General features: G+C 35.1%; 1 long non-coding RNA gene across 1 annotated transcript in view; it reads left to right on the forward strand.

Annotated features, from left to right (window-relative positions):
- Positions 1-1,512, forward strand: part of LOC125752416 (uncharacterized) — a 60,648-nt gene extending 59,136 nt beyond the window's left edge. Inside the window, exon 3 of the long non-coding RNA XR_007401903.1 lies at positions 1,304-1,512. This is a non-coding gene — a long non-coding RNA (uncharacterized LOC125752416). The remainder of the gene's footprint in view (positions 1-1,303) is intronic.
- Positions 1,513-27,752: the final 26,240 nt, after the last annotated feature.

A 27,752-nucleotide genomic window follows, 5' to 3' on the forward strand; every position in this document is an offset into this window, starting at 1 on the left:
AGGCCTATACAGGGGCCAGTCTCAGGACCCTGAGATCATAACCTGTGACAAAATCAAGAGTCGGCCACTTAGTTGACTGAGCCACACAGGCCTGCTTAGGTTGACTCAGCTTCAGTGGATGACATGAAGTAGACACTGTATCAGATGCTAACTGTGTAGCACCTCATTTAATCTTTACAATAACTCCTTCAAGTAAAGATTATATTTTTAATTATCCAAAAACTGGAGCACAAATCCAAGGTCACTCAGTTAGTGGATGACAGATATAAATTCTACTTTACATAGCTCTACAAGCTTTGCTTTTTCTGATATATCATTTTGCTTGCTTGCTTTCTTGATAATTCCTAAGTGCTTACATATGCCAGTTGCAGTTTGTCCCAACTTAAGTCTCACAACACAACTCTGGTGAACATATGGTTATTTACATTTTATAAATTAAGAAACTGAGATCCTAATGTTAAATATGTTTTCAAGGTCATGCATGGGTATGTGATAGATTCTATCAGGAATTTAAATATTTTAGATCCAATTTCAGTTCTTCTCCTACTCCCTCACAGCTTCCTTTCTCAAGATGTTCTGTCCTAAACTCAGCAAAATTCATGCTGCTTAAAATAAAATTGGCTCTCTGTCACTTTTAAAATTTACCTGTCTGTTGACCTCTTCCTCAAAACCATGCTCTCTCTACACTTGTTGAAAAAATAATCTTATATATTAATTCAAGCCAGGATACTAATGACAGATTAGTGAATTTATGTTTTTTTAAAGATTTTATTTATTATTTCATGAGGGACAGAGAGAGAGAGAGATAGAGAGAGGCAGAGGAGACACAGGCAGAAGGAGAAGCAGGCTTCATGCAGGGAGCCTGAAGAGGGACTCGATCCTGGGTTTCCAGGATCAGGCCCTGGGCTGAAGGTGGTGCTAAACTGCTGAGCCACCTGGGGTGCCCTGAATTTATGTGTTATAGCTGATCCTTGCATGTTTCCTAGGAGACTAGAAAAGACAGAACCTACTGGAATGAGCCTCTCTTGTTGGACTATTAGATACTGAGGCACAGATGGCAAGGGAGATACACATTTGAACAAACAACCTTTACTACATGTCTAAAATCATACAATGAGTAAATAAACCTAAGACATGCATAGATGGTACTGTGAAAGATACCTGTGCTGTATGCTCATATGTTTACATTAGTAATAAATGTATAATTATGAATTAAAACAACATAACAGAGCAAGGTCTCATGAACCTCCCACATATCTGAAATATTTTTTGGCTCTAAATTCCTTCTCTTTTTCATAAACAGGTGGAGACTCTATGCTACAGTCAATATCTCACACACAGGTGATAACCCAAGAAAGAAGATAGAAGAATGAGCAGGGTGGTAGTCCTCAATTGTGGTATTTTTCTGTTTCACATATTTTAAAACACTAAAGACTATAAAAGCTGTAATGATTATTAAATTAAAATGACTATAGGCAATCAACATTAAAAATTAAAAGCAAAAAAAAACTATATTTTTTGCCAGAGTGATACCCATTCAATTTCTTAGTTTGCCTTTCTAATAACATTAATGATATTCTCTTCCTGATAGCTTAATAAAATATTGACTTACAAAACTGGAGATAGGGGAGTGATATTACTTCAAGCATAGCTGAAATGTCAACTCAAATTATTTCCTTAAGTTTCTACTCCCTCTGGGTCTTCCCTCTCTGCTCCTCTGTGTGTGAGCCTAATTCATAGGTTTACCACATGGCATGGCTAAGATAATGACCAGAAGGCTCTAAGCTACTAGTTTACAAATACCAATTGGAAAAGAGTGCTGCTTTCCCTAGAAACTCTGGCCAAATCTCCCAGATTTACCATGATTTGCTTGGCTTTTGTCACTTGCCGATCCCTGAATCAATTATTGTGGCTAACAGAAATCTGATGCCCTGATGGCCACACCTGGGTCAAAACTGCTGAGGGTGGTGTCAACCTAAGCAGAAACCAAAGGGAATGAAAATGGGAGGAAGTGGACAGATGAAAAGAAAAATTAAGCTACCACTAGGGCTCTTTCAAAATAGTGGACAAATTGAGTCTCTGGAGGATCCTTTTAATGCAAAGGAAAAAGACATGAAGTGGATTAGAAAACATTAAAAAAACACGTTGTATATCAAAAACAGCTGTTTGTCTTTCTCTGACTGACTTTTGCACTCAGCATAATACCCTCTAGATGCATCCATGTTGTCACAAATGGCAAGGTCTTGTATTTTTTATGCCTGAGTAATATTCCACCGTGTAATATTCCATGCAATAAATACGATTTCATGTGTATGTAGAATCTAAAAAACAAAACAAATAAACAAAATGCAGAATCAGACCTAAAAATACAGAGAACAAACTGATGGTTGCCAAAAGATGAGGGGAGGGGGATGGGCAAAAAAGATGAAGGGGAGTGGAGATACAGGCTTTTAGTTATGGAATAATAAGTCATGGGGATATAAAGTACAGCACAGGGAATATAGCGAATGGATTTCTGATAACATTGCATGGTGACAGATGGTACCTACATTTAAGCATAGCATAATGTATAGAGTTGTTGAATCACACTATGTTGTATACCTGACACTAATGAAATAGAATATATCAAATGTACGAAAAAAATCTATTTATAAGTAATACCAAAAAAGAAAACAAAGACATAGCTGTTGATTGAAATATGATTAAGTTATCTTTGATAGTGTGCAAAGAATTACAAGTAGACCAGTTAAGCAAGGAATACCTTTTCTTTGAAGTACATTTGTAAGTGTCAGATTCCATTGAAACCAAGGTTGGCAGAAGAGTATGTTGATTAAGCAAACTTTAATTAATAATGTCACAACATAGCCATGAGTAGGATGGATTAGCTATACTCCCCAGGTTTATGTGACCCATGTGGTTCTTACTTCAGAGTCGATAATGCCAGAAGAGAAGCATGTGTCCAGAGAGAATTTTAAAACAGGAAAAAGATGATTCAGCATATGGAACTCATCCAATAGGTTAAGTTATTTCTGAAACCCTTAATATGCCCCCTATTCACTCCCAACTGGCTAGCTCCTTCTTTTTCAGCTATAATTTGTGCTAATCAGCTATCTTGAAAAAGTAAGGGACTCCAGGATTGGCTAGCTTGGCTGATGCACTGATAGTTAATTTTGACTTTCAGCTGTGGAGCAAAGAGAAAATGGAACTGCAGTCATATTGTGAACAAGAATAAGATTATGGGATCCCTGGGTGGTGCAGCAGTTTAGCGCCCGCCTTTGGCCCAGGGCGCGATCCTGGAGACCCGGGATCGAGTCCCACGTCGGGCTCCCGGTGCATGGGGCCTGCTTCTCCCTCTGCCTGTGTCTCTGCCTCTCTCTCTCTCTCTGTGGCCTCTCTCTCTCTCTCTCTCTCTGTGACTATCATAAATAAATAAAAATTAAAAAAAAAAGAATAAGATTATAAGGAACACTGTGAAGAGTTCAATGCAAGAGGCAAGTAGTGACCAGATCTGAAGCAGTGGCTCACCAACAAAGGTCAGAAAAGAAAGTTAGCATGGGTACAGGAAGAAGATCCTGACACGGTCTCTGAGCCCATAGGAGCTGGGGAGAGAAATCCTTTTATTGATATCCTATCACCCTATGCTGACCAATTTTGAAGAGCACTGGGTCAATGCATCTCAGGAAGCCCTCCAAACCTGATGGCAACATGGAGAGGCTGGAGGCCTTGAACGAAATGTCACTCACACTTGTAGGTGGTCAGAAAAGATCCCCAGAGCAAAATTACAGTGCTATAAGCATAAAAAGAAGAACACATACTGGGCAGGGGGAGTGGTGGGGAATAAACTCAAAAAACCAGATGTCTCTTACACTGTTTTCCTAACAACAGATTGCATTTTGATGGAAATGAGGACAATTCTCATCTTCTTGATATTCTAAATATTTAAGAAACCCCACATAATATGTAATGGGTTATTTGCAGTGATAGAACTTTTGTCATTTTTTAAAAAAGATTTTTATTTATTTATTCATGAGAGACAGAGAGAGAGGCAGAGACACAGACAGAGGGAGAAGCAGGCTCTCCGCAGGGAGCCCGATGTGGGACTCGATCCGTGACCGGGATCACACCCCGAGCCAAAGGCAGACACTCAACCGCTGAGCCACCCAGGTGTCCCAGAACTTTTGTCATCTTATCCTTTGATGTACTATAAAGTTATTTCCAAAAAACTTACAGAAGAAACCTAACGTGCCATCAAGAGATATTTTGCTTTGTTTCCCAAGTAACTCTCTCCTTCCGGAGGCACTACCTGTAAATCAAAATACTACTGCCCTGAAAAGAGGAATATAAATAACTCAATCCACCAGGAACAGAGCCAGAAAATAAGTCAAGAATAGAAAACCAAAATAATTAGTGCAAGGGCATCTCAGCCAAATAAAGGGGAGTGGGATATCTAACAGTTAAGGGGGAAGTAGCATCAGATCTTGGTTTTAAAAGAGAAAATTGAGAAATCATTAAGTGTTTTACTAAGTGCAACAAACCCTGCTAGTGATAGCAAAAGCTAGTTTTTAAGGTACTCAAAAAGAGATGACAAGTTTTCTCTAAAATGTATACAAGTGATAGCCAAAGAGATGATAACCAGGTATAAAAGCATCAATAGGGAGAAAATGGTACACATGGAGAGAGCACAAAATATTAAACCCCAAAGGATTTTAAAATAATGTGAGAAAGAACCTAGTTCTCTAAACCACCGAACAATGTAACTACCCTGGGAGAAATAACCAGTGAATAAACTTGAACTAAAAAAAAAAAAATGTATTCATTTTTAAAGGTCTTTATAATTAAAGATACATCTTTGATTGAACCATAAATCTAAATTTTATGAACACTTTATTCATTTTGTTTCTCTTCTGTTATTCTTAACTGAATTATTTCCTTAGAAGTTCCAAATTAAGAACCTTAGGTTTGTATTCGCAGGCAGAAATACCTGACTGACGCAGGACGTGACTGTAGGTAACCTGCTTATTGTGTGGTCCTCAGGTAGGGAGAAACCACAGCCTCCCTTTAGTTCATTTACTCTTTACTGCTATAGAGGAGAGAAAAGGGGAACCACAGAATTATTATGGGATAATAGAGTGGGCTGAAGCTGTCAGACTGTGTAGACATGAGACTACCCAGACTGTTTTCTACTTAGTTGAAAACTCATGCTAAGAAATCATTAGCAAATCGGTAAGTCTAAAACTCTGTCACTATCTACAGATACCAGTCCTGATGTCTACAAATTCCCTTTCCAAATGGGGTTTCTCTCCTTTGCCAAAGGCAAATGATATGAGTGTGAAGAAAAGACTAAGCACATCAAGGGAAGACATATAAGGGAAAGAATGTGTCACTGCCCTAGAAACTCCTTCCTGTGACCCAGTGGTGTGAATTTTCTTGGCCTTGGTCCATGAATAGGTTCCCACTGCTTAGCGGCATGGAAGGTAGGCAGATTGGTAAGTGTGGAAATGTGCTGTTTTACAGGGTAAATGTATCAGGAACACAAACATCATGCCCTGGAATTCCTTTTCTGCTTCCAAGGGAAATTTGAAAACCCAATTGCTCTACATTTCTTCTTTTACAAAAGACACTCAAAGGTGTCTTCCAAGATATAGGCAACAAATCTTGTATTTTGCCTTTCTCAAATTAAATGTGATAAAAACCCTAAGTCTAAAGCTTTTCCTTCTTTTAAAAAATGTTGCACTATGTTATTGAAAAACAGGGTAACAGCTAGTCCTAAATCAAATTTAATTATTAAAGTATAGCAAGTTCCAGCTCCTACATAGATGAATAAATTTAGCAACTTTAAATATTAAAATCTGACATTTAATTTGCATTTCTACATGGTAAAGCATTTCATAATATTTTTGTGCTCTTTAGCCTTTTATTAAATGTGAATTGTAGAAACAGATTAGCATATCGAAACTTATTTATTGGTTTAGGAAAATAACATTGCATAATCATGAAAAACATATTGTGGATCTTGTGAAAAATGAATGATGACCACCAAGACAATTTATGTCCTGTAGTTAGCAGAATGAAGTCATAGGGTTATAAGAAAACACTCACACACACCATTTGCCTTCAAATGAAATCCACCACTTCTTCCCCCATCATAGTTTCAATTCTAGCTATTAAGCTTAAAGTTTAAAATGTATACAAGTACCCTATGAAGAGCTTGTGATATATTAGCTTTTAGAGAATATTTGCTATTTTTTAACTTATGTATTTTCTAAACAAAAATAATCTCATCACTCTTCAAAAAACTAGAACTTATTGGGGTGCCTGGGTGGCTAAGTTGGTTGGTTAAGTGTTGGTTAAGCTGGTGAAGTGTCCAACTCTTGGTTTTGGCTCAGGTCATGATCTCATGGGTAATGGCATCCAGCCCTACAGTGGGCTCCATGCTCAGTGTGGAGTCTGCTAGAAGATTCTCTCTCTCTGCCTCTCTTCATGCATGCTGTCTCTCTCAAATAAATAAATCGTTTTTTTTAAAAAAAATAGAACTTATTTCCTCTACCTGCACTACTATGAGCAAAAGGAAGATACTTGCATTTTAACAAAATCTTGATTTCAAAGTACAGTATTAAAATAAAGAGGAACATGATATGTTGATGCTTAGTTTCCCTCAACGCTTCTTTTTTGTGCTTGTTTTCTAAATCTGCAAGATCAATTTGTACAAGCAACACTGACAAAGTATGTTCTCAAAAATCAAATTATACCCTACTAGTATCTGCAGTAGAATTTTAATCCTTAAATAAAATGAACTTAGTAAATCAATATATTTAAAGAAAATAATTGTTGATAGAAGTGTGTTTCTTTGCTGAGGAACAGTTTGAGACTCGGTGAACAACTAATAGTGTTAGATCTTAGTTTTAAGTCCTAAAGAAAGAGAAAGATGAAGCACATGTGTTAATTTTTAATATCCTATTTTACAGCTAAGGTTGTATAAGCAAAGCTTCTTTTAAATGATTTGGAACAGTGATAAACATAGACACAATATAAATTATACCTCAATCTTGGCTTCTGAAGGTCTTCTAAAATAATGGAATTTGCAGCAATAATAATGAATATTTGTATTTTGTACCATCTAGACTGGAACAAAAATGGCCAGATAACTATTGACACTTTCATTTCATATAGTTTATCATTTGCAATATATTTTATTGTTGTGTTGTTGAACAAAGTATAGACTTTGAAATATGGAATTCTATTTTATGCTTTAGCACTTAACTTTGCACAAGGTCAAAATGGATTTATCACTGATGGGAGACATCTCAAACTCTATAGACCACTGGGACAAAGAAAAATAACTTTTAAAACAACTCGGCCAACTATAATATGCTCATAAAAGTCAGACTGGGATCGGATAATGTCTGGCAATTCTTTTTCAGTATTGATTGAGTTTTACTCCTTATTTTTTTTAAACTTTCTTTTTTTTTTTTTTTTTTTAGATTTTATTTATTTATTGAGAGAGAGAGAGAGAGAGGGAGAGAGAGAGAATGGCTGGGACACAGGCAGAGGGAGAAGCAGGCTCCATGCAGGGAACCTGACTTGGGACTGGATCCCAGATCTCCAGGATCACACCCCAGGCTGCAGGCGGCACTGAACCGCTGCACCACCGGGGCTGCCCAAGTTTTACTCTTTAAAAGACCAAAGTTACATTCAACAATAGTTAACAGATATCTAGACACAACTATTACAATCCACAGTTTAAATTTTAGGTAATTATCTCAAATCACATTATCAGCTGGAAAATGAAAAGATAGTTAAGAAGCTTTTCTATGAGTGGCTGGAACATTTCTACCAAAAAAAAAAAAAAAAGGAATATTTATGGGGTATTTTCTCATAGTATAAATCTGGCTTACAAAAGAGTTAATATAGTAGTAGTCTCTCCCCACCCCCACCCCCTCACCCTACCCCTGACATTTAGTTCATGGATTTTCTGTTCGTATTTTAATGGCAGTCCACAAATCAATGAGCCAGCACTGATAGATGTACCATGTCCTAGACTGTACCCAGGGCTGAGTTAGATTCCTCCATAATCCTACAAATGTGATAGTCAATCTCCACCAAAGCTACTCTTAAATACAGGAAGCCAGACATGCAGGATCCTACAACATGTAAGGAAAATCTCATGCTGTGAGATCAATGAGGACTTTGCCCTATTTTCAGGAATGCCTTATCAGAGAACTAAGAATAGTGGAAAGAGACTAAAAATAGGAAGCCACCAGGGTGCAGTGCAGAAAGTGAACACCCAAATCATATGTCTTATAGGACATTCTACAAAACAAGCACCTGCCATACTCCTCCCTACAACTCTGAGCCTGTTAATGCTATTTTTCCATTTAAAATATTTTACAGTCAAAAGTCAAGCAAAGTTTCCTAATAAACAGAGATTCTCAGCTAGTCTACTCACTCTTCCTGTTTAATTGTGGTTTTTTTTATTTCTATTTTAGAAACATATCTACTGCACAAGTTAAGACCTTAATGAATAAGCAAACAATAAAAGTTTACCACAAATGGTTGTTGAACATGTCTAGATTTTTAAGGGTTTTCATAGAAAATGTCATCCTCTTGATTTCAGCATCTCCAGCACAGAGCCCTCTTATTGTGCTTTTTTGAAGAAGGTTATGCTATTAAAAATATGAAAAGTTTATGCTATTAAATTTTTAGAATAATTAAGTTAAAACTTCCCAGTACCACATTATTTTAAAGAACATACACATAAAAGATCTCTATGAGTTCAAATATTTTGAAGCTCTCAAAAGCTTTGCTTCTTCTGCAGACTAAATCAAGTAGTCCCAGAATAAGCAAAATACTATGAGACTTAAGAGGTAAGGAATTGCAACAGATTGCAAAAGATTGCAACAGTACAAGAGGTTGCTGAAGGTTCAGTTCAAATTCTAACTGTAAGAGAAGAAAGGAAGCCTCAATTTGAATTTAAGTTGTGTATGTTTCTTGATCTTCCAGTTTTTCCTCATTCAAAGTTTCTTGGTTCTTCTTTGTTTTGTTTCATGGATCCCTTTGGGTAAAACTTATGTTCTTCTTCTCAGAATAATATTTCTAGAAAAATAAAATAAAATACATAGGACTTATAACACAAATGATACGTTTAAAATATATATAATGCATATTCGTTATATAACAAAAATTTTATATCTAATTATATATATCACATATATAATATATATATTAAGATCCATGCCAAGAGGCCACATACAAATCACACTTTGAGATAAATATTCCCAATTCCCAATAAGAAATTTCCAAAGGATTTATTAACAACAAGGTGGCCCCTAGAAGCAGGGGCAGATAGATCATCTATTGTATATGTTCCCTTAGTAGCTGACAATGTCCGGGCACAGTCAGGCATTGCTGAAACTGAGAAACAAAGTTCTTGATGGGCCACCATCCTTTTATACTAGTGACTTTCATTACAATTTAGGGAGAATGTAAACAGCCTATATCCTTAATAAAAAACATTTGCAGGGCCAGCTCAGGTGGCCCAGAGGTTTGGCACCACCTTCGGCCCAGGGCCTGACCCTGGAGACCCAGGGTCGAGTCCCACATCAGGCTCCCTGCATGGAGCCTGCTTCTCCCTCTGCCTGTGTGTCTGCCTCTCTCTCTCTCTCTCTCTCTCTCTCTCTCTCTGTGTGTGTGTCTCTCATGAATGAATAAGTAAAATCTTAAAAAAAAAAAAATTTGCAGACATCTGTGTCCCTCTTGATTCTAAAAGCAAACTCGGGCTTAGCAAAATGACACTTTATTTTTAAAATATCAGTATCAGAGACCAAGAGTCTCTGAACAATATCTCCACCTTCAGCATCCTTGAAAGGCTATCTCTCACAAGTGTACTTGATAGGTGTTGTTCTGGTCTTCAAGGAAAGAGTTCATTGTCGGAAAGGGAGTCAACTGTGGTTGATCTTTAAGCATCCTGTCACACAGCTAGGGGGACAAGCCTGACCTCTGCTAACAGTTTGGTCCACCAAAGTATAATCTTCTTTCCTCCCACAGTAATATGGCCAGGTTGGTCGAACGGCTGCCCAACTATACGACATTTCCCAGCTTTACTTGTGGTTAGGTAGTCTCTAGCATAAGCAAAAGTGGTGAGTGCGATTTTCTGGCTATTTCCCTCAAAAAGTGGGTATATATCCTACATCCCTTATTTGCCCTCTACATTTTCTGAAACCCAAATGTATTGGTGACTCTATTCTGACTATCATACAATGAATACCCTAGGAAATGGTGAAAAAACTAAATGGAAGGAAACTGTTTACTGAATGATTGGGTGGTGCTTGGTAACTTATTGATACCCTATCCCACTCTAGCTACATGACAGGAAGGAAAAAAATAACTTGTTGGAACCATTGAATATGGAGGTCTCTCTGTTATGACATTTCAACCCACTCTAATCAATATATGCCTTGTGTATATAATGCCTCATCTCCACACACCATTCTGGAATTGTATAGTGGACAAAGTTGATTCAATTCTATTGCCAGAACAGCAAATAACACCCAGAAAAACCACTTATCTAGCACCACTCAAGATAGGCAAGGCCTTAAAATATGGGACAATCTTATACTTACACAATGACTATGATACTAATTCTGTGCATAATATTTATTAATGTTAGTTGAAAAGAATATTCCTCAGTTTAGAATACCAAGTTTTAAAGTGTTTCATGTATTAACTTTATTTAAAATTCTAGTCAACTAATCTAGGAAGATGAAACTATTCACTGAGCAGTTCTTAATATTCATTTACACAATTTAAACATATAAATCTTAGAGAATTAATACATCTTAGGTATGGAAACATTCCAAATTTTCAATCTGGCCTTCTATCCTATATTTGAACTTCCTCTAGAATATACCACCTCAGGTGATTATAATAATGATAAATACTATATATTACTACTTCTGCTACCATTACTGTCACCATCATTACTTCCACCATTACTTTTAATGAGCACTATGTACCTGGATTCTGTACTATCACATTTATTATACTAATAATTTAATCATATTAATTTATCTAATGATAGAACCTCACTACCTCCAGAGCCAGATAATTCTATCATTGTATAATGTTACAGTTGAAGACTTTTGATTAAGCCTTTAAATCCAAGCTGTAAGTAATATTTAAGGTCAATCATTCAAAATGTACCCTGAAACATAATATGGGGAAAATATTAGTTTATTTGAAAATAAAAGACATTGCATTTCTTTCTTGATCCACAGCTCATTTATTTGAGTTTAGTGTCCACTATTGTTTCTGAAAACATTTTAAAACTAACCCCATGTACTGATAGAGCATTTTAATGTAAAATAATACGACAGGGGTTCTGTAGACTTACTTCCAGGAAAACCCCTATGCTGAAAACACATAAACCTTCACATGGCCTGAAATCAATCATAACACTCAAAAAAATCATGATTGCAACAATGACCTTAAGATGAAAAACTCTTATCTATTTTTATGGTTGTCAAGGAAAACTTCCTCTGATTTCCAAATGAAATATATTGCCTGAAAGATAAACAGAATAAACACTAAAATATGAAATAAAATCCAACAAAATATGGCTTTAAAAAATTCATAAAAATTTAAAGATCTTAATTTTTAAATTTTAAACTCTCAAATAAAGCATTGCAAAGATCAGAATAACTTTGAAGGTGGAATTCTGACATTCCTCTCTAAGTAAAGTTAATGGAATTTTAAAACCTAAAATATTAAATTCTCAACCGCAATTATTTATACTGTCTTAAGCACTATGTAAAATACAAATGAAATTGGACATAATTGTGCTTTTAACTATTTTAAACTATAACAGAGAGATAAAGTTATATAACTGGAAGATCAAAATATTAGAGAAAGATTGTATATCTTTTAAAAAGATGATTTGTGTAGTTGGTATGGAGAAATGTTGGTAAGATTTAACTGCAATTATGGAAAGTTATGAGATTCAAATTGGTAAAATAATTTTTCTCAGTATACTTATTTAAAGATGAACAAAGTACCATAAAGTATTACTCCATATAAATGCTGAGAAATGAAGAAATAAATGCATGTAGTTGCAAGGAAGATACCTTGGACTGAAGTTAGTCATCCTGGGCTTGAACTCTCAGAGGTTGAACCAAAACCAAATCTTTATCATTTCTACCTGCACTTCCAGGTGCAAAAGTACAGGGTCTGAAAAATCAAAGGTGCTTAATAAATTTTGGCAAATTAACCCATCTGAATTCAACTATTAAAAACACTATTATGGAAGTTTCTTTACATCCTGGCTTTGAGTTCCTGTCTGTCAATTATTGATATTGGACTAAATGATGTCTATCAAGTTTACCAACCTGTTATTCTTGCCAATCTTTGATTGTCACCCAGAAGCTATAGTCTTCTTATTCTTAGCCCTCACATCCAATCCATGACCCAGACAGATAGACTCTTCTACCTAAATATCACTGGAATCTTTCCACTTTTTCCACTGCCATACTAATCTAAGCTTCCATTCTCTCATTTATAAAAAATAAAATGCCCTATTATCTCCCTCTCTTCCACATTTTACAAGAAGTCAGAATGATGTTAAAAATTCAATCATGCATCACGCGTATTGTTGCCTCCTCACAGACTTTATTTCGTTGTTTTTTTTTTTAAGATTTTATTTATTTATTCATGAGACACACACAGAGAGAGGCAGAGACACAGACAGAGGGAGAAGCAGGCTCCATGCAGGGAGCCTGATGTGGGACTCAATCCCGAGTCCCCAGGATCACGACCTAAGCCAAAGGCAGATGCTCAACCGCTGAGCCACCCAGGTGTCCCTCCTCACAGATTTTAAGAATCCGAAATCTAAACATCTCCTAAGAAACCTATCATAATTTGGCTCCTTTCTCTACCTCTTGTCTGTTGTGACTCTTCCTTTTAAATTCTCCATGTTCTGGCACACCTAATTTTCTCTATGTATTCCATGTACCATATTTCTTTCCTCTTCTACAAATCTATAGGTAGTCTTTCTTCTCTTAGGCCTTCCCTTAGGTCTTAGACTTACAAACTCTTATTCATCTTTTAGGTCTCATCTCTAGGCACTCAACCTAGATTAGGTCTCCATAATATTTATCCATACTCAACATTATATTTTCATTTTGGCAAGGATCATTGTATTTCTGTACATTCTGAACATTTTCCTCACTAAGTTTTAAAATGCATAGAGTCAGGAATCTTAACTATCTTGTTTACCACTGAATCCCAAGATTACAAAACAGGTCCTATTATTTATCAATTAGTTTTTACTGGTCAGTTGGACTCTTATGTCTTCTAAATTAGTGTTTTCTTTAGTCGTTGAATAAAGTCACAAATGGTCCACTAATAAGGTCAAAGAGAAAATAATCACTTAGCAAAGAGATAAAAATCCACTGGTTTCTTATCCAGTTCCATTCTTCTTCTTTAGTAGCCAAACCCAGAGTTAGTACAGGGCAGCAATGTGTACCTAATTCATAGTTCATCTCCCTACCTTGTTTCTAAGAGTGGCCACTAAGTTCTGGCTACTAAGACATTCCACAGAGGGTTCCTCTTCCCAAATTTATTTTTTACTTTGCTTTTTGCTTTACTTTGCCTTTTGGAATTCCCATTTTTCTAGGCTGAGAAAGAATGTAATGCCTGAAAGTAAAGCTGCCATCTTACCAGGATGAAAACTACATAGTAATTATGACAGAACAGGAAGATAGGATGAGCCTAGTTCATTGCTAAATATCTTCCAGGCGTGGCAGCAGTCCTGAGGCACTTTTAGATTTCCTTTTACAACTCTTCAGGGAGTCTGGATGACTCATTTGGTTACATATCAAACTCTTGATTTTGGTTCAGCTCATGATCTCAGGGTTGTGAGATTAAGCTCTACTTTGGATTCCACGGTGGGCAGGGAGTCTGCTTAGGATTCTCTCTTTTCCTCTACCCCTCCCTCCTAAAAAAAGAAAAAAAAAAAGAATAAGCTCCTTATTTGTTTACTCTAGGAGCTTAAACTTGCATCTGAACATATTTCTAACACATTCAGTCAATCACTGTGAAGATATTATTGAGTGTGTAGAAAGCAACAAACATGTTACAACCTTTTGGTATTTAAATCCAGCTCTGCCCCTTTCCAGTTGTGAGACCTCATTAGTTTCATTGGTTTATCTGTTAAATGAGAATAATGATATCATCTTGCAAGGTAAATATGAGTATTAAAGGCAACAACTGTAAAGATTTTAGCTCATGGTCTATACAGTAGTTGCTCAATGAAACAAGAAATTTCAGTGCCTTTTGAGAAAAATAAATGTATACAGGATTTGTAGCCAAATAGAGTTTCTACCGATTACTTACTTTATAAGTCCATTAGACTCTTTGAGACTTGGTGTCTTAGTTGTAAAGTGAGGACAATATTACCTACCCTAGAGAGATTTATGAGGATTAGAGATAAAACATTTAAAGTAATAGACATTTAATGAATGGCAGTTACGATTTAATAGAATTAGAAATGCCAATAGTATATCATCCTAGACTACAGCAACTAGATTAAGATACTTGAATCTACAGAGCACTTTTTCAAGAACAATTTTTTAAAATATTTTATTTATTTATTCATGAGAGACACAGAGACAGGCAGAGACACAGGCAGAGGGAGAAGCAGACTCCATGCAGGGAGCCCAACATGGGACTTGATCCTGGGTCTTCCGGATCACAACCTGGGCTGAAGGAGGCGCTAAACTTCTGAGCCACCCGGGCTGCCCTTCCATAACAATTTTTTTTTTAATTCATAACATATTTAGTTTTCCTCTCTAGCATTAATTCTCACATGGAGGTTAGAGAGGAGGCCACAAGCCCCTTTGAAAGTTTTAAGAACTCTATGGAACTTATCTATAGAAAAAAGCACATATACAGAAACTCTTACATTCAGTTTTAGGGAATTATGAATTCTCTTAAGTTCTCTCCATCTCAAGATTGCATTATACTCCCTAATCAAGAGTTCATGGAATTTAAGGGGCCATCCTAATATGGTAATTACGCATTTAAAGCTGTCCTGTGGAATAAACTCAAAGACGTATAATCTTTATCTCATTGTTTTATCTGCATATCTACTCCAATACATAGAAATCACATTATTTGAGAGGAAGCTCTTTCAACACATTTGCATTTAGAAGTTTGTTTTGTATAGATTTATGTTTGGAAGTATTAAGTTTAATTTAAACTTTATTAAAGGGGAAAAGAACAGAAGACATCTAGATGACAAGGGAAACTAAAATCAATAAGCTATAAGCAGCTATCTAAAATGTGACCCAGTGTTCTACTCAGAAAAAGGACAAATAAAACTCTGAGTGATAACTCCTCAAGAAAGAATTATGGTTCTGCCAAAATATTGCTGAGATTACACATGGGACTGCCAATAGTTGTAGTTTATAAAGAATCTAGTGTTACTTTGTGGTTAGGGCACAAGGTAGTGCTGGAGAAAAATGCTATTTTGGATTCTGCAAGTCACAGGCTTTCACTATGACCCTGACCAAGTTATACAACCTTTGCTTCTTTCCACCTTCCCACCCTACCTCCCCAAAAAGAAATATTCTTAATCTTCTCTATTCTGATCTAATACTTAGTAGACAATAAATATGTGATGCATCACATATATGTTAAGTATTCCTTAGATTTCAAAACCAGTTGTATTGCATCAACTTACTATAGTAGTGAAGTCCTAAGAAGGAAGCAAGATTCAGGTGCATCATCTGGTTTAATTCAATAGGCTTAATCCTTCTAAATGGTGTCAAGTCCCAGCCTTGCACAACTATGTCAGTCTCCCTGAGCTGTCTTTCCATCTTCTCTTTACCTTTGCCTTGTGGATGGTATTTATGATGAGTTACATTGTCACCAGAACTAAGAAAAGACAAATGGTTTCTTTATCATAGTCCTATGTGTCTCAGCCTTTCCTACCTGTCTTGATGTAATTTTGCATTCACTCAATGTGTAGGAGTCACTCAGCTAGTTTCTCTCCATTGCAATAGCAGAATTTAGTAAAGGAAATAAATACTCTAAGGAAAAGCAAATCTATCCTTTTGGGATTCAAGCTTTCTAGGAAAGCTTTGTTCAATAATGAGTTAAAAGTGCATTGAGAGACATTAAAGAATGGAAATTCTTACTGTGTATACTGGTGAAGATACTAGAACAAACTTAATAGGAGCACATAAGAAAAAAATAATGGACAAAAGCTCACCTAAGAAAGACCTGAATTCGAAAAATATAAATTATTTTTGTAAAATCCAACTCTCAGTTATACACTGGAGATCACAATGAAAGTTTAAAAATGAAAAATGTGATGTTATATGAAGAAAGCAAAGTGAATAAAAGTGTATATAGAGTACCACTGTCTAAGCAAGGTACTGGAGAGGTACCACACACATGCATCTGCACACACACACACACACACATATACATAAGTTATACACACACATATGTTATACTCACACTCTTGATTTTATTTTTAAAAATGGAAAAATAATAATCTTTTTCTTAAGGTTTATCTATCATAGGAAGAAGAAAATAATTTCAACAAAGAGAGAAGCTAACTTGTTTTGTTTTTAGCTTAACACCATTTAATGTCATTTAAAAAAATGAAATATCTTTTTTAAATACCTAAGAATAAAATGGAAATTAAACAAATAAACCTAATTATCTAACCATTTGGTGGCATAACTATACAGAGATGAACAATTCCAAATGACTGTAGTTCACACACTGGATTGTGTATCCCTAGTAGGATATAAAGAAAAGACAAAAATAATTCAGAAAAAAATTTGAGCTTTTTTTCAGTGGCCATATTCTTGGGGGTGATGTTATTGTTAATCTCAGATTTGTATGTGTATGTTTTGGGGTAAATCAAGTGAATAATTATATTGTCACAAATTTTTGGCATTGGATAAAGAAGATAGATGAGATTGTTACTAAAATTGATGAGATTAAAGAAAAACCTTCTGGTCCTGAATTTGAATAAAAAGTGTCACTATAAACTGAAAATGATTCTTTTTAATTTCTTGATTTATTAAAAAATTGTTAATAGCTTTATTTAGCTATAATTGATATACAAAAAACTGTACATATTAAATGTGTACAATTTAGTGAGTATGAACATATACAAAACCCCCCAGTACCATCACATACTCAAGGGACTAGACATATCCAATACCTCCCAAAGTTTCCTTGTATCATTTTGGTTTTTGTTGTTCTTTGTTTATTTGTTTTGTGGTAAGATGATTTACTGCGATCTACTCTATTGGTACAAAGTTTCATTTATGCTAGATGAATAAATTCTATAGATCTGTGGTAAAAACATGGTGCCTATAGTTAACAATATGGTATTGTATTCTTCAGAAGATTTTCTTTTAACAATACGGAACTATTTCCTAGATCTGTTTACCAAAAAGGCCTCTTACGTAACTGGTGTAGTAGCTATGGTATCCTAGCATCAAATTACAATCTTTAAATGACCATTTCTCATTAAAAGAAACCAAGGCTTCTTGAAGAAATGATTGATACCAAGTCTCAAGCAAAAGTGCATATGAGAAGCCTGCAATACCTTGTCAAACTATATATCAATGATGCCATCAACCACTACCAGGAGCATGTCAAAAAAGACACAGGAGCTGACTTGAAGAGATTCCTGATAGCCATATAAGGGATGATTGAGCATCAGTAAAAAATAATAATAATAAATGCAATCTATTAAAACATCAAATATGTTTAAATCTGTGGGTTCTTGATCTCTCTCACACACACACTTACACAAGCTCACACTTGTCACTTTTGCAGGATGTTAAGATACCAAGTGTGCAACTGCCTTTCATACCCTATCTCATACTCCCATGGACACACTTCTGAGTGAAGCCTCAGGTGCATCGAAAGGACAATCCATGTGGGCTTATGTCTCACATTATGTTGATAGCAACCTTCTGTTTTTCTGACACAACCCTGAGAAGTGGTCGTCTGCATTTTGCAGTTGTCCTCAACAGTGACCTTGATAGGTGCCTTGCCTGTGTGTTGTCTTTCCTCCTTTCTTCATTTCCCATACCACTCACACCTGCGCCACAGGATTCATTCCAAAACAAACAACCTATACAAAAGTCTTAGTCCCAGGCTCTGCTTTCCCACGAAGGAAATCCAATATAGCTGTCTCATTCATTATTTTGAAAACTGGTAAATAAAAGAAAAGCCTCAAGGATTTACTCCATCATTTATAATCTGGACCTAAAGAATAACCAAGTAGTTGATAAAGAAAAGTTTCTCAGTATAGAATTATTTCAACTAATCAAGGAAGAGGTAATAGAATTTGAATACCACCATTTTACAAGTACTAAGGATTAATGGATTTTGGAATATTACTAATGGCTGATAGCACAACAAAATGAGAAATGAGAAAATGTTAAAATGATATCTGATGGAAATAGACACCACCACAGTAAAGAGATCTTGTAACTCAAACAGAAAACAACTAAATCTGACCAAGGACCTCTGGATCTAACTACCAATTTGCAGGAAATATAAAGGACAGAGGAATATATTAAGTGACATGACATTGTGACACCACAGAAGTGCAATCAACAAAACCCAAAACATGGGAAATTCTACAGAACTAATGACCTATTTTGCTTAATAAAAATTTGTAAGTAAAAAGATGGAAATTAATAGTTCAAGAGATTTAGTAGACACATTAAATCAATATATGCACTTTACTTAGATACTAATACAAATAGTTTTCTTCTAAAAAAGCTGAGACAAGTGGATACAATTATATATTTAATGATATTGAACAATTATTTATCTTTGCAATGTAATAATGATATTGTATTATATTCAATAAAGAATTATTTTTTAGAAATACATATTAAAATATTTACAGGTGATGTGATTGGATTTGCTTCAAAATAATCAGGTATGGGAGTGGATAAGCGAATGGGGATATAAGTAAAATAAGATTAATCATATGTTGATAATTGTTGAAGCTCAGTAGAACATAATTCAAGTTTGTTATACCTAGCTCTATACTTTTATATACATTCAAAAATTACCATACTAAATGTTAAAACTGCATGAATATGTGTGCAAATGTGTATGTATACATATACAAATCAACCTGTTTGAAATATAAGGAGAAATTTTTATGACACAAAAGTGTTAAATTTCATATATTTTCTTAAGCTTTAATTGATTAAGCAGACAAATAACTATTTAATAGATGAATAATACAATTAAAATATTACAAATAAAAAGATTAATTTACCTAATATATAACTTTGACAATGTAAAAATTGTACTTTCTTTCCTAACAAAAATATGATAGTTACAATAATTAATCATACCATAGGCTATAAAGGTAACCTTAATTTCAAAATCACAATATGTACAAAGCATATCCTAGAATCACAGACCAATAAAGTTTAAATGTATTATAAATAGTTGCATAAAAATTTAAAACACTATTTCAAATTATTCTTTGAATAATCTATTATAGATCATTTAGAATATGTCACTAATGGACACTTCATTAAAAAATAGTATGGAATATGGCCAAAGCAACAATATTTAAGATAGACTATCATCTTAAATTCATAGATTGTTAAAGAAAAAAAAAACTAATTATGTGAACTTAGACTTTCTTTTCCTCTTTTTGTGAATAATAGAATATATCTTTAATTTAAAAAATTTCAGTAGGCAATCTTATATATGAATAAAGGTTAAATCAGAATCTTAAAATTAGATCTAGCAGAACAATATAATGAAAATGATAAATCAAGAAATTAATGCTAATTTAAATTTGAGAAATTTAGTAATGTAATTTATGACAGAAATATGTGAGAATCATGAGACCATTGATATAATTTCAATAGAGACTAAAATGTCACTGTAAATTTGATTATCTCAAAAACAATTCAGTAGTTTTATAATCCAATGATACTCCCATAATGGAATTTTCTTAAAGTTCTCTTTCAAGAAAATAGAGAAAACAAAGTTTTAGTGGTGAAGCACTTTAGATACCTATTAAGATTACAAATCATGGCAAAGATCCTATCAATAATATCTTATGAATATATACCAATTTAATATGCAATTTAAAAAGACAAAATGGTATACCAATTTAAGATAGATTATAGATCTTAATGTGAAATATTATACAATAAACTTGTTTTAAAAAACAGAGAAGAGGGCAGCCCGGGTGGCTCAGCAGTTTAGCACGGACTTCAGCCCAGGGCGTGATCCTGGGGACCCGGGATCAAGACCCACGTCGGGCTCCCTGCATGGAGCCTGCTTCTCCCTCTGACTGTGTCTCTGCTTCTCTCTCTGTCTCTGTATCTCTCATGAATAAATAAATAAAAATCTTAAAAAAAAAAAGCAGAGAAGAATATCTTCATGACTTTTGGTAGGTGTAGGCTTTCCAGAGAAATGGAACCAACAGGAGATATAGTTATAGGGATATTTATGTATATGTTTATAGATATACATATATATATAAAATAAAATCATGATAAATAAGAAAAAACAGGAAATTATATATCTGATCTCTGTGGAGAAAAACTTTTGTTAAGTATAAAAATAAATGAGATTTAAAACTTTGACAGGTCTACATACAAAAAAGTGTTCTATAAAAATTCTGTAAAACTTCAATATCAAAGGCAACATAAAAGAAAAGAGCAGAATGATAACTTGAGAAAAGTATTTGTAATACATATGGAACAAAGAGTTAATCTTCAACATTAAATGAGAAAATGGGCATAACATATGAACATAATTAAAAGAAGGAGAAATGTAAACAAATATTAAACTTGAAATCATGTTCAACTTTACTAATAATCAAAAAGTGCTAAGTTTAAAACTCTGTCTATGAAAATGTTGATAAGGTCGATGTCAGAGAAATTACTGCCTGTGCTTTCTTCTATGATTTTTAGAGTTTTAGATCTCACATTTAGATCTTTTTTTTTAAGATTTTATTTATTTATTTTTTCATGAGAGACACAGAGAGAAGCAAAGAGATAGACAAAGGGACCTAATGTGGGACTCGATTCCTGGACCAGGATCATGCCCTGAGCCAAAGGCAGATGCTCAACCGCTAAGCCACCCAGGCATCCCTCACATTTAGATCTTGAATCCATTTTGAGCTTATTTTTGTGTATGGTGTTAGAAAGTGGTTTAGTTTCATTCTTTTATATTCCAATTTTTCCAGTGCCAGTTACTAAAGAGATTGTCATTTCCCCATTGTATATTCTTGCCTCCTTTGTGATAGATTAATTGACTGTGTAATCATAGACTTATTTCTGGAGTCTCTATTCTGTTCCATTGTTCTGTGTGCCTCCTTTTGTGGCAGTACCATACTATTTTGTAGTATTCTAGAGCTTTGTATATATCTTGAAATCTGGCTGTGTTCTTCTGTCTCAAGATTGCTTTGGCTATTTGAGGTCTTCTGTGGTTCCATAAAAATTTAAGGATTATTAGTTCTAGTCCTGTAAAAAATGCTGTATTTTTCTAAATAGGCCTCCTGAGGCAATCAAAAAGCAAAATTAAAATATTGGGACTACACTAAAATAAAAGGTTTTTGCACAGTGAAGGAAACCATCAACAAAACAAAAAGACAACCTACTGAATGGGAGAAGATATCTGCAAATGACATATCCAAGAAGGGGTTAATATCCAAAATATATAAAGAACTTATACAACTCAACACTAAAAAAATAAATAATTCAATTAAGCAATGTACAGAGGGTCTGAATAGACATTATTCCAACAAAGACATACGGAGGGCTAACAGACACATGAAAAGATGCTTAACATCTGGGAAATATAAATCAAAACCACAATGAGCTATCACCTTACACCAGTTAGAATGGCTAAAATCAAAATGATAAGAAGTAACAAATGTTGGTGAGAATATAAAGAAAAAGGAACCCTCATGCACTGTTGGTGGGAATGTAAATTGGTGGAGTCACCATAGAAAACAGTATGGTGGATCCTCAAAAAATCAAAAGTAGATCCAGTAATTCCAGTACTGGATATTTACCCAAAGAAAATGAAGACATTAACATGAAAAGATATACGTGCTCCTATGTTTATTGCAGCATTATTTACAATAGCTGAGATATGGAAGTAGTCAAAGTGACATCAATAGATAAGAAAGATTTAAATGGATGGATAAGGAAGATGTGGTATATACATATATGGGAATATTATGCAACCATAAAAAAGGATGAGGGCCTGCCATTTGAAACAACATGAACAGACAGAAATAAATCATACTGAGAAAGACAAATACCATCTGACTTATAAGTAAAATCTAAAAAAAAAGAAAAGAAATGATTAAGTAAACAAAAAGTAGAATGAGACCTATAAATACAGAGAATACAGAGAACAAACATGATTGCCAGTGGGGTTGAGGGGAGTGGAGGGTGGGGCAAAATGGGTGATGGAGAGTGGGAGATATAGGCCTCCAGTTATGGAATGAATAAGTAATAGGAATAAAAGTCACAGCATAAGGAATACAGTCAATTATTTTATAATAGAGATATAATGGGATAGAAGGTAGGTACACTTATGGTGAACACAGCATAATGTATAAACTAGTTAAATCACAAAATTGTACACCTGAAACTAATGTAACATTGTGTGTCAACTATACTCAGATAAAAATATATAACTAAATAGTTGTAAAAGATAGGGGCGCCTGGTTGGCTCAGGCAGTAGACTTTTAATCTAGGAGTTGTGAGTTTGAGCCCCATGTTGGGTGTAGAGATTACTTAAAAAAAAAAAAAAAAAAAAAAAAAACTTAAGAAAAGATAAAAAAGATCTTCAGGAAGGGGGCAGAAGGGGCACTTTAGTGTACTTTCTGTAGAATGTAATTTGTTAGTAAGTATTAAGTATATACCAACTATAAAAATGACAGTGATCTTTACTGAAATTCTATTTGTAATACCTGAGTTTTGGAAATACTATCCCTTTTTAATAATAAAGGATAAGAAATTGAAATGTAAAATGTGTAAAAATGTACCCATTAAAATAAGTTTTGGAATATCGTTCAACAGTATGAAGAACTGTTCTCATTCTACTGTGAGTGAAAAAAAGCAAATTATAAATCTCTGCATATATAACCTTTTCTAAATTTTATAAAAAATTAAAACAAAACAAAAAATATTGACCGAAAAAAAACATTGAAAGGATATATACTAAAATATTAAGTTTCATTATTGGAAGTACATAATGTTAACTTTTGTTTTTTATTTTATTATTTATTTATTTGTATATTTTTTTATTGGAGTTCAATTTGCCAACATATAGTATAACTGAAATACCAATCAAAATCACAATGAGATACCACCTCACACCAGTGAGAATGGTGAAAATTAACAGGACGGGAAATAACAAATGTCGGAGAGGATGTGGATAAAGGGGATCCCTCTTTGTTTTTAATTTTATATGACAGCTATTTTTAATTTTGGAAATAGAAACAAGTTAAAAATTTTACAAAAGTAAGTGAAAATTGTGGTCATTTGAAAATTAAGAAATAAAAATTTGTATAGCAGGAATATGGAAATCATAAAGATAAAATATGAATAAATGAATATGAAAGCAGATGAAGCAAAATCTCCTCAAAAACAGTTTAATAAATTCAAGGTACCTGGATAGCTTAGTCAGTTGTGTTGGCCTTCGGCTCAGGTCATGATCCCAGGGTCCTGGGATGGAGTCCTGCATTGGATTCCCTACCCAGTGAGGGTCCTACTTCTACCTTTCCCTCTTACTCATGCTCTCTCTCTCTTTCTCTCAAATAAATAAATTAAATTAAATTAATTTTTAAAAAGACTAATTCCTAGAAACATTGAACAAAATAGGTATATATATATATACATATATATATATGTATATATATATATTCAAATAAAACTGAAAGAAACCCAATGAGAAGAAGAAAAATCTAGAGATTTGAAAAATTAGAATAGTACCTGGAACATAAAATCCAATAAATATGTTAACCATATACAGTACATGCTTACATACTTGAGTATCTCCATTTAAATGGACATTCTCTGAAAGAAAAACATAAATGTCAAATTTGATTCACAATGAAATTAGAAAAAGAGAAGAAAATAACAACATAAATTGTAAAACACTTCTAAAATTACTGCCAAAAAATACTCAGTCCAGGTGTTTGAATCAAGTACTTCTTTCAAAGTTCCCCCAAAGTACATACTTTTCATAATAGAACTTGTAATTATACTCAAGTTCCTAGAAAAAGCATGAAACGTTTCTAATGCCTTAAATTAGCCATAACCTTGACCCCAAAACCTGGCAGATAAGGCCCCCTACACAGCTGTGTGAGAGAACAGCTGTCTGTTCTATTTTCATTAAGAATGTTCTCTGTCTATCCCACCCCGTGACACTAACTCCTTGTCCAATTGCAGTGCGTCACTTGGGGTCCCAGCAGGTGACAGATGGCACAGCTGAGAACTTGGTCCTTGGAGGAGGCTTTCTGATGAAGGAGCTCTTTGTTGAGGTGTGGCAGAGTTAAGGGAACCAACGTGTGATTTTGAGGCACATAGGAACTAGCGATATGGGGAAGCATTTATGGTTCACAGGCCGGAAGGGACAAGTGAGGTCGTGGAAGAGGGGTTGATTGAGAGAAACTATAATTTTGGAGAGATGTAGTCATGAGCAGAACCATGGCAACACAAAGGAGGAAATGGAGGAGGGAAGCCACTACACTAGATCCTTTCCCTTCTCCTGTCTTCCAGACTTTGGGGAGTGCTTTTCATTGGCTGACTCCAAAAAAAGGCTGAAAACTGAGGAGCGCGGGGGGAGAGGGATGGGCACAGCACAGGGTAGAGGAGGGTCAAGAATCCATGAGGGAGTGCTGTCAGAGGGAACAACTGGACATTCACATGACCATTTCCACCCCTTTCTTTAAGAGCTGTGGCAAGGAGAAATTGTCTAGGGACCTGGCATGGTAAGTATTTAAGACCAAAACCTGAACAACTGCCTTGCTCTGAGACCTTCTCAGAAACGTTCCCCAAACTTGTTTTCACCCAACCTTAGCCACTTATCTGGACCTTCTTGCCTCTAGCAGCTGTGCCACCTCTGAAATATGGATTTCAAGCATTCCACATTCTGATTTGCATTTATAATCTATTATCTCTACCCAAAGATAACACATTCAAACAATTCTTCCAACTAATGAAGCTCTGCAACATATACTCACCGCCCCTCCCCCACCCCCACCCCCCCACACACATGCTCCCTCACACACATTTACTATTCACTACTGTTTTTCTGTCCTCACTTGCCTGTTTTTTCCGGTTAGATTTTATGATCCCAGGATTTTAACCTCTCTCTGGAAAACACCTTCAACTGTCTGGCTTCTTGCTTCCCTTGGAGCTCATTGTCAAGAACTGTTTTTACTACTTGCCACAATTTCCTGGATGCTAGTGAAAGAACCAGCCTCCTGGATCAGAGATAAAGAAGAGTTTTATTACTCAGCAGTAGTGGTAGCCAGATTATCAGCAGTTTTCCTCTGGTTCCCTGAGCCCCAGTTCCCACAGGGTGACACAAAGATGTTTGGATGACACCTCCACATTCAGTGGGCTGCATTACCGGAGAGGAGCCCTAAACTTGGAGAACTGAATCTTGTGTAATGGGCAAGAAACATGACCATTATGTTGAAGACATTATCTTTATTATGCCGGAGGGTAAGCATGCCAACCTTTTACTCTGGAGGAAGAGAGTCTATTATTTCTATTTTCTGAGCCCTTTCCCTACAGAAACATCCCTGGGAAGATAGTCCATGACAAATTATAGTCAGTGCTTCCACTCATAATCTGTGTAGAAATGCATCTATGCCTGTATCCAAGCAATCAGAGAAACTGCTGGAGAAGTCAACCAATTAAACTGAGAGGTCTCTTCCTCTTGCATCACCACTCTCCTTTTTTACTGGATTATAACCATCAGCCTACAAAGTCTCCATTTTTCACTTTAAAAATAAAAATCCAAGTTCCCCTCCATCTATCACTTAACCTCTCTGCTTTTCTTCAGAGCAAAACTTCCTCGAACAGAATAATTACACTTAATCTCTCTGCTTCTTTACCTTTGCTTTATTCTGTTGATCTCTGTCCAATATTCCTTTTTTAAGATTTTTTCTTTGTCTATTTGAGAGAGAGAGAGAACGGCAGGAGGGGCAGAAGGAGAGGGAGAGAGAGCATCTTAAGCAGACTATCTCCTGAGTCCAGAGCCTGACACAGGATTCAATCCCATGACTCTGAGATCATGACTGAGCTGAAATCAAAAGCTTAACCAACTCAGCTACTAGGTGACCCTCTATGTCCTATATTCTTAGATGACTTTTATCAAGTGAAGCATGTTGCCAAATCACAAAGATTTCTCCTACTTCATCTGAACCTACCTAAACATTTTCAAGATAACCAACATCCTTGGAGCGCCTGAGTGTCTCAGTTGATTAAGCATCTGCCTTTGGCTCAGGTCATGATCTCAGGGTCCAGGAATCAAGCCCTGTATCTGCTTCTCCCTCTCCCTCTGCGCCTCCCCACTGCTTGTGCATCATCTCTCTCCCTCTCTCTCAAATAAATAAATACATTCTTTAAATAATAATAATAATAATAATAATAATAATAATAACCAACATCCTTTTTTCTTGAAAATTCTCCTAACTTGGTTTCTATGAAATGAGCACTCTCAGAGAGTTACCTCTCTGAATGTTCCTTTTCAATGTCCTTTACTGGAGCTTCTTTCTGCACAGTGCTGGGATGTCACACAGGGCTGCCTGCCCCCCCCTTAGATGGACCTCAAACTTGGTTTAATACCTTGTTGTCACCATCTTGAAATTTTAAATTTTTGAACAAAGAGCTCTGTATTTCTATTTTGCACTAAGCCCCATATCTCCACCTGGTTGACTAATGCCCATCTCAAATTGTTATGTCCAAATGAAAGTTCTTGATTTCCCCTTCTTTACAAAATTTCCCTCTTCGGGTTCTCATACCTGTTAATGACACTACCATATATCAAATTACCGAAGCCCCAAACCCAGGCATCCTCACTCATGTGTCCCTTTTCTCAGCCCCCATATAACCCATAGCAAGTCCTGTCAATTCTACCCCTAATTTGTATCTTGAGTCTGTTTACTCAAGTACATCCACTGCTCTCTTGTCTGATCCATGTCATGGCCATTTCTCCTCAGACAACTATAATAGCCTTCTTTCTTGGATTCTTTTCTCCATTTTTCTTTCCAGGCAATTTATTTTCCCCAGTAAGTAAAGATCTTTTTTTGTTTGCTTGCTTATTTTCTTAAATTTATATTTTAACACAATTCAGAATTATAGACAATAGCAAAAGCAGTATAAAAAATTGCATATATCAGATTTCCCAAATGGTAACATTTGACCACATTTATTTTATCAATCTCTCTCACATATATAGAATACATGTATTCTACATGTAACATATATTAGTTACATGTATACATAAATATGCATATATATAATTCTCTACTGTTATTTCTTCCTAAATATCATTTGAGAGTAGGTCATAGATATCATATCCATTTACCTTTAAATATAGCACTGTGGATTTCCCCAAATCAAGAATATGCTCTCAGTTAACAATCAAGAAATTCACTTTGATACAATACTATTATCTAATCCATAGGCCTAACCAAATTTGGC

Source organism: Canis lupus, chromosome 13, assembly GCF_003254725.2.
Source record: "Canis lupus dingo isolate Sandy chromosome 13, ASM325472v2, whole genome shotgun sequence".
NCBI classification, from domain to species: domain Eukaryota; kingdom Metazoa; phylum Chordata; class Mammalia; order Carnivora; family Canidae; genus Canis; species Canis lupus.